General features: G+C 39.4%; 1 long non-coding RNA gene across 2 annotated transcripts; it reads left to right on the top strand.

Annotated features, from left to right (window-relative positions):
- Positions 1-241: 241 nt before the first annotated feature.
- LOC148045418 (uncharacterized) lies at positions 242-9,075 on the top strand. 2 transcript variants are annotated; one of them, XR_015696722.1, is made up of 3 exons: positions 242-795; positions 3,308-3,493; positions 8,150-9,075. It is a non-coding gene; the product is annotated as an uncharacterized LOC148045418 (long non-coding RNA). The 2 variants fall into 2 exon arrangements; XR_015696721.1 differs by lacking the exon at positions 242-795 and having other exon boundaries at positions 1,670-3,493.
- Positions 9,076-12,286: the final 3,211 nt, after the last annotated feature.

The raw sequence follows: 12,286 nt of genomic DNA, 5'->3' as shown, positions 1-12,286 counted from the left end.
AGTTACTCAATTGGGGCAGATTTTGTTTTGTTTTCAAAACAAAATGAATAAAAAAGTAGGGAAAGAGTAAAGGATGAGTGAATCATGACTTGGGCAGAAAATGGAGCATTCAGTTCATTAGTTCATTACATCTTTCTATTGATAAAGTCAATACCTATATTAGTTTGCTACTATTTGACTCTGCTTCAGAGAACTTCATTAGCAGCGACAGTATGTGAATCTTCTAGGCAGACTTCTATTTGCTTACTGACAAGAGCCAAGAGCATTTAGATTCAATAAAGAACATTGTATGTCATCTTGTTCTCTGGAACCAACATGTAAACAGAGATATGAAGCAAACAGTGTTTTCATAGGTTATCTGTGTCATCCTGATTCAATATCCAAGGAGTAACATTCCCATTCATTTTAGTGCTTCATTTTCTGTGCACAGAAAATCCTCCTGGGATAAAACCTCATGCCACTATGTGACCATACAGTTGGACAGTGATGGAGGAAAACCAAAAATATAAGAAAGTGCTCCCTCCCTCCCTCTCTCTCTCCCTCCCTCCCTCTCCCTCTTTTGTATTTCCCAAGAAATTGGAGTTACAAGGTTTCATTGCATCATGTCAGTGCACACATTTCATCAAGGCAGAGTCAGCTTTGTTTTGCAAGGCTGCTGAGCTGTTTTCAGAGGGCAATTTACAGAATGGACTTTAAACAGCAGCTCAGCTTTGCCTGATTAGAAGGAACCAGAAGGGTAAACAGAAAGTTTTTTTTGAAAACTTTCTACTTTCTATTGAACTGCAACAAGTATTGGTAACAGTAGTTTTCTAAATATATGCTTATATATGTGTGTGTGTATATCTAAATCTCAGAATGAATTGCAATGACTTCTCTGTTGCTGCCTGTATGTGTTGAATGCTTCAAAATCATAACAGTAATTTTGAAATAATAGGATCAGGAAGAGTTGAATTGTCTTGCAATATATCGGTACAAATTATCTGTTCACCTAACCTGTTGTTCTCTATTCTCATTGCAATTCTCCAGAATTTCAGGCAGCCAATCCCCCCACCCCTTTATCTGTTTTTCATTTTCAAAAACATTAGGATTTGTTTGTTACATAATTTATTTTAATTATTTTCCTAATAAGAATGGGATTTCCTAATTCTTCCCAGAGGTCAATGTGATGTATTTTGTACTGCCTCCTTCACCAATCATCTCATAACATAGCATGAATTGGAAGGTAATGACTGGACCAAACCCATTCAGTGAACTTCCATGACTATGGTTAGACTTGGATCTAGCTCTTTCTAGGACTAAGCCACTATTTCAACTACCGTACTAGATCACACTAGGTTCTCTGCATAAAACATGTTTAACTATTGAGTCATTATTATCCCTGAGTGACAGTGATGCTGTTTTTTAATGTATGTCTGTAGATCAGTCTTATCCTTTCTTTTTTAAAAGAGTTTTAAGTGGTTTATGAGATCCAATAAAATTCCAAGTAACAAATTATTAAAAGCCAACAATATAAGAACTCTGAGATACTCCAGGAAGCCATTGAGGTCCATTCAACAGTCTGAGCAGATAGAGATGATTGACATCAGGGAGCCATGATCCCATGCATAATCCTTCCCAGTTGCCTCTCAGAGATGTTAAATAAGATGGGAGAGACAATGGGATCTTGCAGGATTCCACAGGACAGTTTGAAAAGCCAAATGGAAAGCTTTCCAATGATGGTTAAGGGCAAAAGAAGGGTTAAGGGCAAAACTATCTGAGCTGGCTTAGTTCTTGTAAGTGCATCAATGAGTTACGATGGTCAATGTATCAGAGAGAGCTTGGAGTATCACTAGAATTGCCTTTCCTCCATCTCTCTCCCATTATTATCTGCACCTGAAATCATTGACCATCTTGTTGAGCAACATGTTATACACCTAAATCAGTTTTCCCCTCTTCTGAAACATATTGCTGTCACAAATGTTGATTTCTAGCTCTATGAGTAATGGTTCTGGAGGAATGCTTTTCTTTTGCATCTTAATTCTTTTGCAGCAGCTGGGGAAGAGATAAATCTCCTTCTCGGGGATTTCTGAGCAGACTGATTATTTCACTGCTTGCATCACACTGCCACCAGGACACAGATGGTATCACGGGAGCATTGGTGTGTGTGTGTGTGTGTGTGTGTGTGTGTGTGTGTGTGTGTGTGACTTGTATTACACATGCGGATTTGTTTGTGATCAGCCAGGTTATTATATTAGTGCTTAATGCAATTATTTTAATTGTACAGAGTCTGGATGTATGCTTGTGCAAGGGCAATATGACAAATCTCATTGGTTCCAATCCTGCAATAGCTCTGGGCTCCTTGAAATGAGTGTTAAAAGTGCCCTGGCTACAGATAAGAAAACTTGTTCGTGTATGTTTTTCTGTCTTACATGAGCAGGAATATAACTGAGGGTAGGTACATCAATTTCATTTCATTTATCTTCTGGCTATGAGCCTTGGAGATATTTGTACCATTTGTCATCAAAGCAAATGTGTTCATATTTATTGGAGTAAGAGTGACATGCAAATGAAAGCCGTTAAAATTCCCAGGTTTGGAACATTTTGTTCAGAGAACTATTTCATATCATCCCTTTGAAAAATAATGTCTTCTGGCTTTGTGTGTGTTTAGTCATCCTGAGATACAGAGAGAGCCTATGTCCTGGATGTGTGAATAAATTGGTGCCTCTTGTGCTGATGCATAGCAAGGCCCTGGATGCTGTTAGTAGCCAAAAGCTACTTAAATAAGCATGTTCTTTCTCCTCTTCCTCCTTCCAAACACATTAAAATCTCATTATCAGCTGTGATTGGGAACAAAAAGTTTGCCTATAATATTTCCTGGAGACTTCGGGAGGTCAGCTTAATGAAAGCTAGGTTTATTAGATGTTGAGGATCCTAAAAACCTCACAATTTTTTGAAATAAAAATAAATCTCAATTAAGAACTTAAATTAAAGATATTTCTTTTTGATCTCACTTCTCAAGGCATAGTTCTCTCAAATGACCAGGAGCAAATCACCTTCAGGAGACATCATATCAAACAAGTGTGGCCTGATATACTATACAAAGCAGTTTTGAATTACCTACTGCTCATCAGTTGTAAAGGATGACAGTTGTTGTCATCTGCAAGCCAATAGGACCAGTGCTGAATGATCTTTGATTATGCGTCTAGGAATTACGAAAGTTATATTTGAACAATATGGAAAGCAGCAGATTGAAAAAGTTGCTATAATATTTGTAGCGCACATAGTATAAAAGGTAAAGGTTCTCCTATCTGGTCATGTCTGATTCTAGGGGGAGATGCTCATCTCCATTTCTTAGTCAAGGGACCCAGGGTTGTCTGAAGACATTTCTGCGGCCATGCGCCTAGCATGACTATATGCTGAGGCACACAGAAGTTGTAACCTTCCGAACGAAGTGGTACCTATTAATCTACTTGCATCTGCATGTTTTTGAACTGCTAAGTGGGCAGGAACTGGGGTAAGTAATAGGTAAGATACACACACACACACACACACACACACACACACACACAAATATATATACTTTGTTTTGAGAGCAGCAACAGAATTTCATTTTTAATGTGGGTCAATATGCTCACAGTAAAAAAATGACAATAAATGTTATCTTATTTTACCTTATCTTAATAATTTTACCTTATCTTACAGCAAACATTTACTATAGATTATTCAAAAATTGGTTGAAAATAAAAATGACTAGTGTCCTACGCCTGTAGTGGAGGAGGAGTTGGAATAAATAAAAATAGGAGAGAGGCAGAAAAGAAAGAGCAAAACAATCAGGTTTCTATAATTTTTCTTTTTTTCTTTTCTTTTTTAAACAACATTTCAGAAGTTTTTCATTTAATTAAAATATTTGGATAAAGAATGCAAGAAAGAATTACTCAATGATGAATTGTACGGGATGATTTTTATGAAGATAAAATGCGATCTCAAAATAAAATATATAAATAAAATAATTCCCACGAATAAACATTAGAATTTAGGATGATCTAGTCAAATCGATTGCCAAGAGATCTGCAACCAGTGAAGGGAAGCATTTTCACTCCCATACAAAGAAAACTCTGAAGTCGGAATGCCTGTGTTTGGATCACTGGCATTCAGTCTCGTGCCTGAACTACTAGGCTGGGCAGTTTTTCCACTTTTAGTTTAGTAGTTTAGATTCTTTGAGACTCTCCCCTGGGATACATATCTTTCTTGGGACGCTGCCATTTCAATGAATGCCTACAGATTGCATTGCAAAGAAATAAGGAAAAAAGAACTTGCCAGCTACTTCGCGTCACTATGCAGGATCCTGAAAGAACACACAACAAAAGAACTGGGGAAGACCAGTTGCTCAACTGCCTGGTAGACTTTAATTAGCATAATTTGCATGACTCCCACCTGTTTGTTATTAAAGTGTTGCTATGTCACACTTGTAAAGTTGAAGGGAGGCAGAAGCAGCAGCTGTAGAAGGAACACACTTTAACTTAGCAAAACCTCCCTCTCAAGTGAGATCTTTGCAGGCAGCTGAAATCTGGAGAGATTTTGAGCTTTTGTATGCAAAGAATAAATCTGTCCAATGGTTAGGCTTAGTTGCTGCCTGACGCTTACCAAATTGGCCTTGTTTCAGAGAAAGAATTGTAACCAGTTACAATTACAATATATATAATGCTATATATAATATACAAACAAAAATCTTATGAAAGGAGCCAGTCCTTTTAGCATGGTGCAAATGAATAGCTGAATTATAATTCTCTGTTACTGTTTAGCCATAGTTTATTGAATAAATGAGAATTTGTTGGATTTGTATGTTTAACCTTACCCCATAATAACAAGTTGAATTCATATACTGTAACAACTAAGCCAGAGCAAAACCATATTATGAATTATGGAATGCATGGACTCAGCAACATGGACTTTTATAAAGTTTAAGACACAAAAGGTAGAGGCCTCCAAGTTACTTTAGAGTATATCTCTTCAGCATTAATCTTATTCTACTATTCACTTCATGAGGCTTTGTGATCTTATGCATCATATTTTATGATGTAATCATGAAAACCTGCTCATACGTTTGCCCAAACACTGACTCCATGCCAAGTACTACTGTAATGCGCTCTACATGGGGCAGCCCTTGAAGAGCATTCGGAGACTTCAGCTTGTCCAGAATGCAGCCGCGCAAGCGATTGTGGGTGCACCTCGGTACACCCACGTTACACCTATCCTCCATGAGCTGCACTGGCTGCCTATTGGACTCCGGACGCGCTTCAAGGTGCTAGTCATTACTTTTAAAGCCCTACATGGTATTGGACCTGGGTACTTGAGAGACCGCCTCCTGCCAATTACCTCCCTACGACCAATTAGATCCCACAGATTAGGCCTCCTCTGGATTCCATCAGCTAGCCAATGTCGACTGTCGACCCCCCGGGGGATGGCCTTCTCTGTGGCTGCTCTGGCCCTCTGGAACGATCTCCCCGTGAAGATTCGGACCCTCACCACCCTTCAGGCTTTCCGCAAAGCTGTTAAGACCTGGCTGTTCCGGCAGGCCTGGGGCTGATGAGTTCCCAGCCCCACTCGAATTGTTGCGGCTGTTGATGAGTTTTTTAATCTGTTTTTTTTTTGCGTTTTGTTTTGTCTTGTTTGTTTTCTTTGTATTGCCCTCCTTCCCTATTTGGTTTGTTAGCTGCCCTGAGTCCCCCCGGGAATAGGGCGGCATACAAGTTTAATAAACTATAACTAACTATAACTAAGTATCATATAAATATAATTCAGGTTTTCTATCCCTGAAAGAGCCTCCCATGGAATTTCATGTACACAGATATAGAACTGGTGATAAAAATAAACCTTTCTTCGTAATTTTAGCCAGGGTCACTAAGAAAGTAGGGTTTTGCTGTTAAATAATTTCTGATTTGGTGGCTAGGTTTGAACAATGTTGCCTTGGTCTTCAGCAGTGATGGGTTTTAAAATTTTTTGGAACCTACTCTGTGGGTGTGGCCTCCTTTGTGGGAGTAGCTTGCCGGCCATGTGACCTGGTGGGAGTGGCTTGCGGCCATGTGTTCTCTCTCCCTCTCTCTCTCTCTCTCTCTCTTTCCTTCCTTTTGTCTCTCTGTCCCTTTTTTCTTTTTTTCTTTCATCTCTCTTTCACTCTTTTTCTTTCTTTCTTTCTTTCTTTTTTCTTTCTTTCTTTCTTTCTTTCTTTCTTTCTTTCTTTCTTTCTTTCTCTCTCTCTCTCTCTCTCTCTCTCTCTCTCTCTCTCTCTCTCTCTCTCTCTCTCTCTCTCTCTCTCTCTCTGTGTCAGTGGTGGGTTTCAAAAATTTTTGGAACCTCTTCTGTGGGTGTGGCCTGCTTTCCGGGTCCACTGGTGGAACCTCTTCTTACCGGTTCAGCAGATTTGACGAACCGGTTCTACCGAATAGGTGCGAACTGGTAGGAACCCACCTCTGGTCTTCAGTGACTTTCACTTATCTCCCATGTTCTAGAAAACTGTGGAGTAATACTCTGAGGCAAAACATGAAAAAGATTCAGATGGTCCACTCTAGTCACCCTCTGTGATTCCACTGCTGTTTCTTGTATTTTAAAATTGGAACAAGGTTTGTTAATTCCTGAATTTGAGGTGTTTGGATGGGAAGACACCCACCCCCCAAATACCTTTTTGTCTTGGTGGTGCAATGGTTAGAGTGCAGTATTGCAGGACAATTCTGCTGACTGATAACAGTTCGATCCTGACTGGCTCAAAATTGACTCAGCTTTCCATCCTCCCGAGGTTGGCAAAATGAGGAAGTAGATTGCTGTGAGGCAATATGTCGACTCTGTAAACAATTTAAGGAGAGCTGTAAAGCACAATGAAGTGGTATATAAGTCTAAGTGCTAGTGCTATTTTTGTAGCGCTAAGCTGAATAGAGAAATCATGGTACAACTTCCTAGCTGGATTGAATATGATATGACAAAATTCAACCTGACTGCTGGCAGCTTGTTGGAATCATCTTTTATAGGGGTATCTTTGGGGAAAAAAATGTTAGTGAAGTTTTAAATTACATCCCCTCACAGTTAGTTGGTTTATTCATTCAATTTCTATAGGTTCCTAGCTCAACCAATGGTGAAATTCAATTTTTTTTGCTACTGGTTCTGTGAGCTTGGCTTGATGGGTGTGGCAGGGGAAGGATACTGCAAAATCCCCATTCCCTCCCCACTCTGGGACTAGCCAGAGGTGGTATTTGCTGGTTCTCCGAACTACTCAAAATTTCTGCTACCAGTTCTCCAGAATCTGTCAGAACCTGCTGAATTTCTCCCCTGAGCTCAGTCAAGTGGAAAGCTTTAGTTTGAAACAGAAGTGATTTACACTATACCATAGATTCTTAATTTTTTATAGTACCTTTGACCTCCTGAACTTCAAAGATTTTTTATGTTTGAAGATATCATGCAATCCTTGTTGTCCTTGAATTAACACCATACTAACATTAAGAATCTTTCTTTGGGTGTTACAGCATTTTTCTTCTTCCATATTCCCATGAGGCTGACTTCATCTTTTCCCAGACCAAGACTGAGGCAGATTTCAGTCATCCTTAGCTGAATTATTCTTAAAGTAGTATTTATGCTAAAAACATCCAAGGGTTACCTCACAGTATATAAAATACATTTTATCACTTTCTTGGACAGATATCAGATGATGACAGTGACTTGAAACAGAAGCAATACAGGAAGTATGATTGGTAATAGGACAAAAAATCTCACATCCACTACTCTTTTCTGCCAGTTCAAGGATAGGTGGGGTAAAACATAAACTCAACAGTAAAAATGACTTGGTGATTATGTAGACTAGGGCTGTCCAACCTTAGCAGCTTTAAGATCCGGGGACTTCAGTTCTGGGAATTGAAGTCCACAAGTCTTAAAGTTGCCAAGATTGGATACCTCTGATGTTGATTGTTCAATCCCATTCTTAGAAAGCCCTTGACAGAGGTCCAGAGTAAATTATAGCTGAAAGGTTTGTCTTCCACAACAGCCCTAAACACCACATTCTCACAGCTATTCATTTTCCTACTCCTCAGTCAAATGGGTGGCCATATAAATCAAATAAATATATAAATTGACCTTTCTAACTTGTCTTGTTTCCTTTCTCTCATTGTGTCTTCCATACCTTTAGGTCATTCTGTACACTTGAAGGAAACCCACGAAAACTTGGAATTGGTTCTTCATAAACTTAAATATGAAGACCATGGTTGGCAAGTGTGTGGGGACTTGAAGGTCTTGTGCATGCTGCTCGGGCAACAAGCTGGGTATACCAAATACCCTTGTTTTCTGTGTCTATGGGACAGTCAAGACTGACAAAATCACTGGACCAAGAAGAGTTGGCAGCTGAGGGTGCTAACAGTCAGTGAAAAAAATGTCCTCTGAGAAACTTTGGTACCTTCCCATAAAGTTCTTCTACCACCTCTCCACATAAAATTGGGATTGATGAAGCAATTCGTAAAATCACTTCCAAGAGATGGAGAATGCTTCAAATACGTGGTCACCAAGTTTCCATGCCTGTCGGAGGCAAAATTGAAGGAAGGTGTGTTCGTCGAACCAGACATTAGAAGGCATTAGTTGATCAAGAGTTTGTCAATACCATGACGGATCCTCAAAAAGAAGGGTGGATTGCATTTAAAGAAGTTGTACAGAAATTTTTAGGCAATAACAAAGATCCTCACTGCAAAAAGATCGTCGGAAGAATGCTGAAAACATTTCAAGCTTTAGGTTGCCTGAGGAGTTTGAAAGTGCATTTCCTCCAGTCCCACCTTGACTACTTTCCTGAAAATTTTGGAGCTATGAGTGAGGAACAAGGTGAACGATTCCACCAAGACATTAAAGAGGTTGAAAGGAGATACCAGGGAAAATGGAGCATTACAACGATGGCAGACTACTGTTGGATGCTTCAGAGAGACATTCCAGATGCTACTCACAAGCCTAAAAGCACCAAGAGGAGCCTCACAAGGAAAAAGAATCGAGTTTAGTGTGTGTGTGTGAGCTCATTTCAGTTCAAAAAAGGATTTTCATGAAAATATTGTAATAAAACTTTAATTTTATAAGTCTATTTCCATTTATTTTGAGGTACTGCCTTATTTAAAATAGTTACCTAAATTGTCAGGAAACGTGATGTCCTATGACAAAATGGAGGTCATTTTTGGATTCAGCGCACCAAAAAACATAAAGATTACGTGGAATAACTAAAACAGCTCTCGAAAAAATTTTTTTTGCAGACCTGTTGATAATTATCACTCAGATTTTCAGTCAAGTGAGAAGTCCATCACAGAAGCTACATCTAGTCACTTTCCAGTTTGGTTACTCCTATAGTTCTTAGAAGCAATTACATTAGTATTTTATGATATATGTATATCAAATATTATATGTAGAAAGAGAGAAAATATCCTGTGTGCAATCCAAAAGAATTATGCAGTCTCTTTTATTGTATTGGCTAGTGATTATAGATGACACCTCAGTAATAAATATTCTAATAATTCCGGACTTAAATTTTTCATTATCAGACAAATGTTTTTGGACAGGAAAGTCTTTGTCAGTGGTTTAATGGAACACACCCAAACTAAACCTATCAAATCTGACTAGATAAGAGTTCAGAATCATCCAATAAAAAAAAACAGAAACAAATACTAGTGGAGTTTGAGTTTCATGCCCAGTGCATTAAAAGAAGAAATACAAAAGCATTCTCTTCAGCAAGTGGCCATCCAAAATTGACTGCCAAGGGTTTTGGATGCCGAACAAATCTACTGTCTCGATTCCACTTTCCAAAATTTGTGCTTTCTAAATTACTAGTGATTATGCATCAGTACACCCATTGCTAAATATTTTTCAGGCAAATTAGTGTAATTTACATTATGCTGTCCCTCAGATTTCTGTTCCTCCTTCCTCTTCTCTGTTAGGGATACCATATGTGGACTGCACAAATCTAGATAACTATTTGTTAGCCCCACAAAATTAATTTTTAGTATTTGCATAGCCCAAATACAATATGCCGATGATCCATATTGTAGCCAAAGCTTTGTCATTCTGCAGCTGTAGATGTATTTCTGTCACGGCTGCTTTGCCCTTCTTATCACAACTGTGAGCTCTGATTATTTTATTTAACTGCTTCCTTTTCAAATCCAGTCAATAACTGTGATCCATGAGTTGAGCAGGATCCTACATGATGCCACAAACCAACATTAATTCTGATTACACGTGGGGGCGTGGAATAGGCAGAAAGGAAGAACAGCCTATGAGAAGTTACCAATTTGTTTGCTAAAGTAAGTGATTCATCAGTGCTGGTAATAGTGTTGCCTATCTTAATATGTCAGAATAACCACAACAAATGTTTCTGACATTAATTGATTATTAATTGAAGTGCAATTTAATCTGATGTGCAATTTAATGGGAGAGATTTTCTTCCAGAGGCAATTCATCTGTTACAAATTCAGTAATTGCTAAACTACTTTCTTCTTCTCAAATCTCTTTTGCCTTTTTGTTCTTGGTACTTCTCTATTAAGACATCTCTGAAAGCCATAACTAAAATTGGCTACCTTAACTGTTTATTTTATTGAACCAAGAATTAGCAATAGCAATAGCAGTTAGACTTATATACCGCTTCATAGGGCTTTCAGCCCTCTCTAAGCGGTTTACAGAGTCAGCATATTGCCCCCAACAACAATCCGGGTCCCAACCAAAGAATAGATAGGACTGAAAAGGAAGCTGCATTTTTTCATTGCCTATATGTTAATGCTGTGGGCTCCAGCTTGAATAGAGGGTTGGAGTAGAAGACCTCTGAGGTCTCTCTAGGCCAATGATTATATGGGTGACCTCATAATTTTTGTTCTACTTGTTCTTGGAAATTATACAGATGGAATCTGGATCATAGCTTGAGAAATAACCAAGGTGTTAGAATTTAAAAGCAAGGGTTAATGAATGTCTCCTAGGAGGTAACAAATGGTTGTCTCTAGTGGTGAAATTCCTTTTTTTTTTTACTACTGGTTCTGTAGGCGTGGCGTGGTGGGCGTGGCAGGGGAAGAATACTGCAAAATCCCCATTCTCTCCTCACTCCTGGGGGAATGATATTGCAAAATCTCCATTCCCCACTCTGGGGCCAGCCAGAGGTGGTATTTGCCAGTTCTCCAAACTACTAAAATTTTCTGCTACTGGTTCTCCAGAAACTGGCAGAATCTGCTGAATTTCACCCCTGGTTGGCTCCATGCAGTGATGACTTCATTGAAGAAGGATATGATTCTATTTGAAGGAGGTTGTTGTTTGCCCCAAGAGCTACTGAATTCAATGAAGCTGAATAATATTTGTCAATTGTCCAACCTTCCCTTTTTAGGAAAGTTTGTTAAGTAGGTGGTTGGTTTACAGCTCCTTCCAGAAGGCTCAGGAAGAATCTGAATCACTCAATCATGATTCAGGCCTGGTTATAGAACCCAGACAGCATCAATCAAACTTGCTAATGACCTCTGAGAGGTTCAGGATGGGGCTAATATATTCATCGTAACTCTCCTTGATCTCTGGTATCCTTCTGGGCCACTTCAAATGATTGGTTGTGGAAGGAAGTGTTTTTGAGAACACTTTTAGGGAACCTAAGGTCTCTGCTTTGTGGGATGCTTCAGGGATTTACCTTCTCCCTCCTGCCATTTAACTTCTGCTGAGACATCTGGCAAGGTAATCTACTGGCACAGGGTGCACTATCATCAGTATGGGGTCATTTCTCAGTTGGAGTTGGTGCACAAATTGAAGATCCTCCTGGACTGACAGCCGCTGCTTGAACAGGTGGCACCCATGACTAAGGGAGCCTTTGCACAGCTTTGCCTTGTGCACCAATTTTGCTAATTTCTGGACTGAGAGGCCTTGCTCATGGTGATTCATGCCTTAGTCAGCTTTCATCTGGATTAGTATAATGCTCTACATAGGCCTGCCCTTGAAAAGCATTCTGAGGCGGCAGCTCGTCTACAATGGATTCATTTCTCATTGCATTCATATAGCACGGCTACTCCATGGGCTGCAGTAGATCCTAGTAGGCTGCTGGGTGCAATTCAAGATGCTGATTGTTGCCCACAAAGTCCTGTATGGCGTAGGGCCATGCTACTTGTAGGATCACTTCTTTCCCATTGTTTTTGCTCAGCCTACAAGATCCATCAAAGAAGACATGCTCCAACAGTGCCATCTTGTTGGATCCAGAAAGGGTACTTTCTCTGTTGCAGCAGCACCTGTCTTGTGGAATAGCATCACTCTGGAGATCCATATGCTAAATTCAGTGGTAGTA

The sequence above is a fragment of the Thamnophis sirtalis genome, unplaced genomic scaffold (genome assembly GCF_051295495.1).
Source record: "Thamnophis sirtalis isolate CommonGarterSnake01/CBP01778 unplaced genomic scaffold, rThaSir2_p1.2 scaffold_5, whole genome shotgun sequence".
NCBI lineage: Eukaryota > Metazoa > Chordata > Lepidosauria > Squamata > Natricidae > Thamnophis > Thamnophis sirtalis.
Note: the sequence above shows the minus strand (reverse complement) of the source record. Positions and strands in the feature narration are given on the sequence as shown.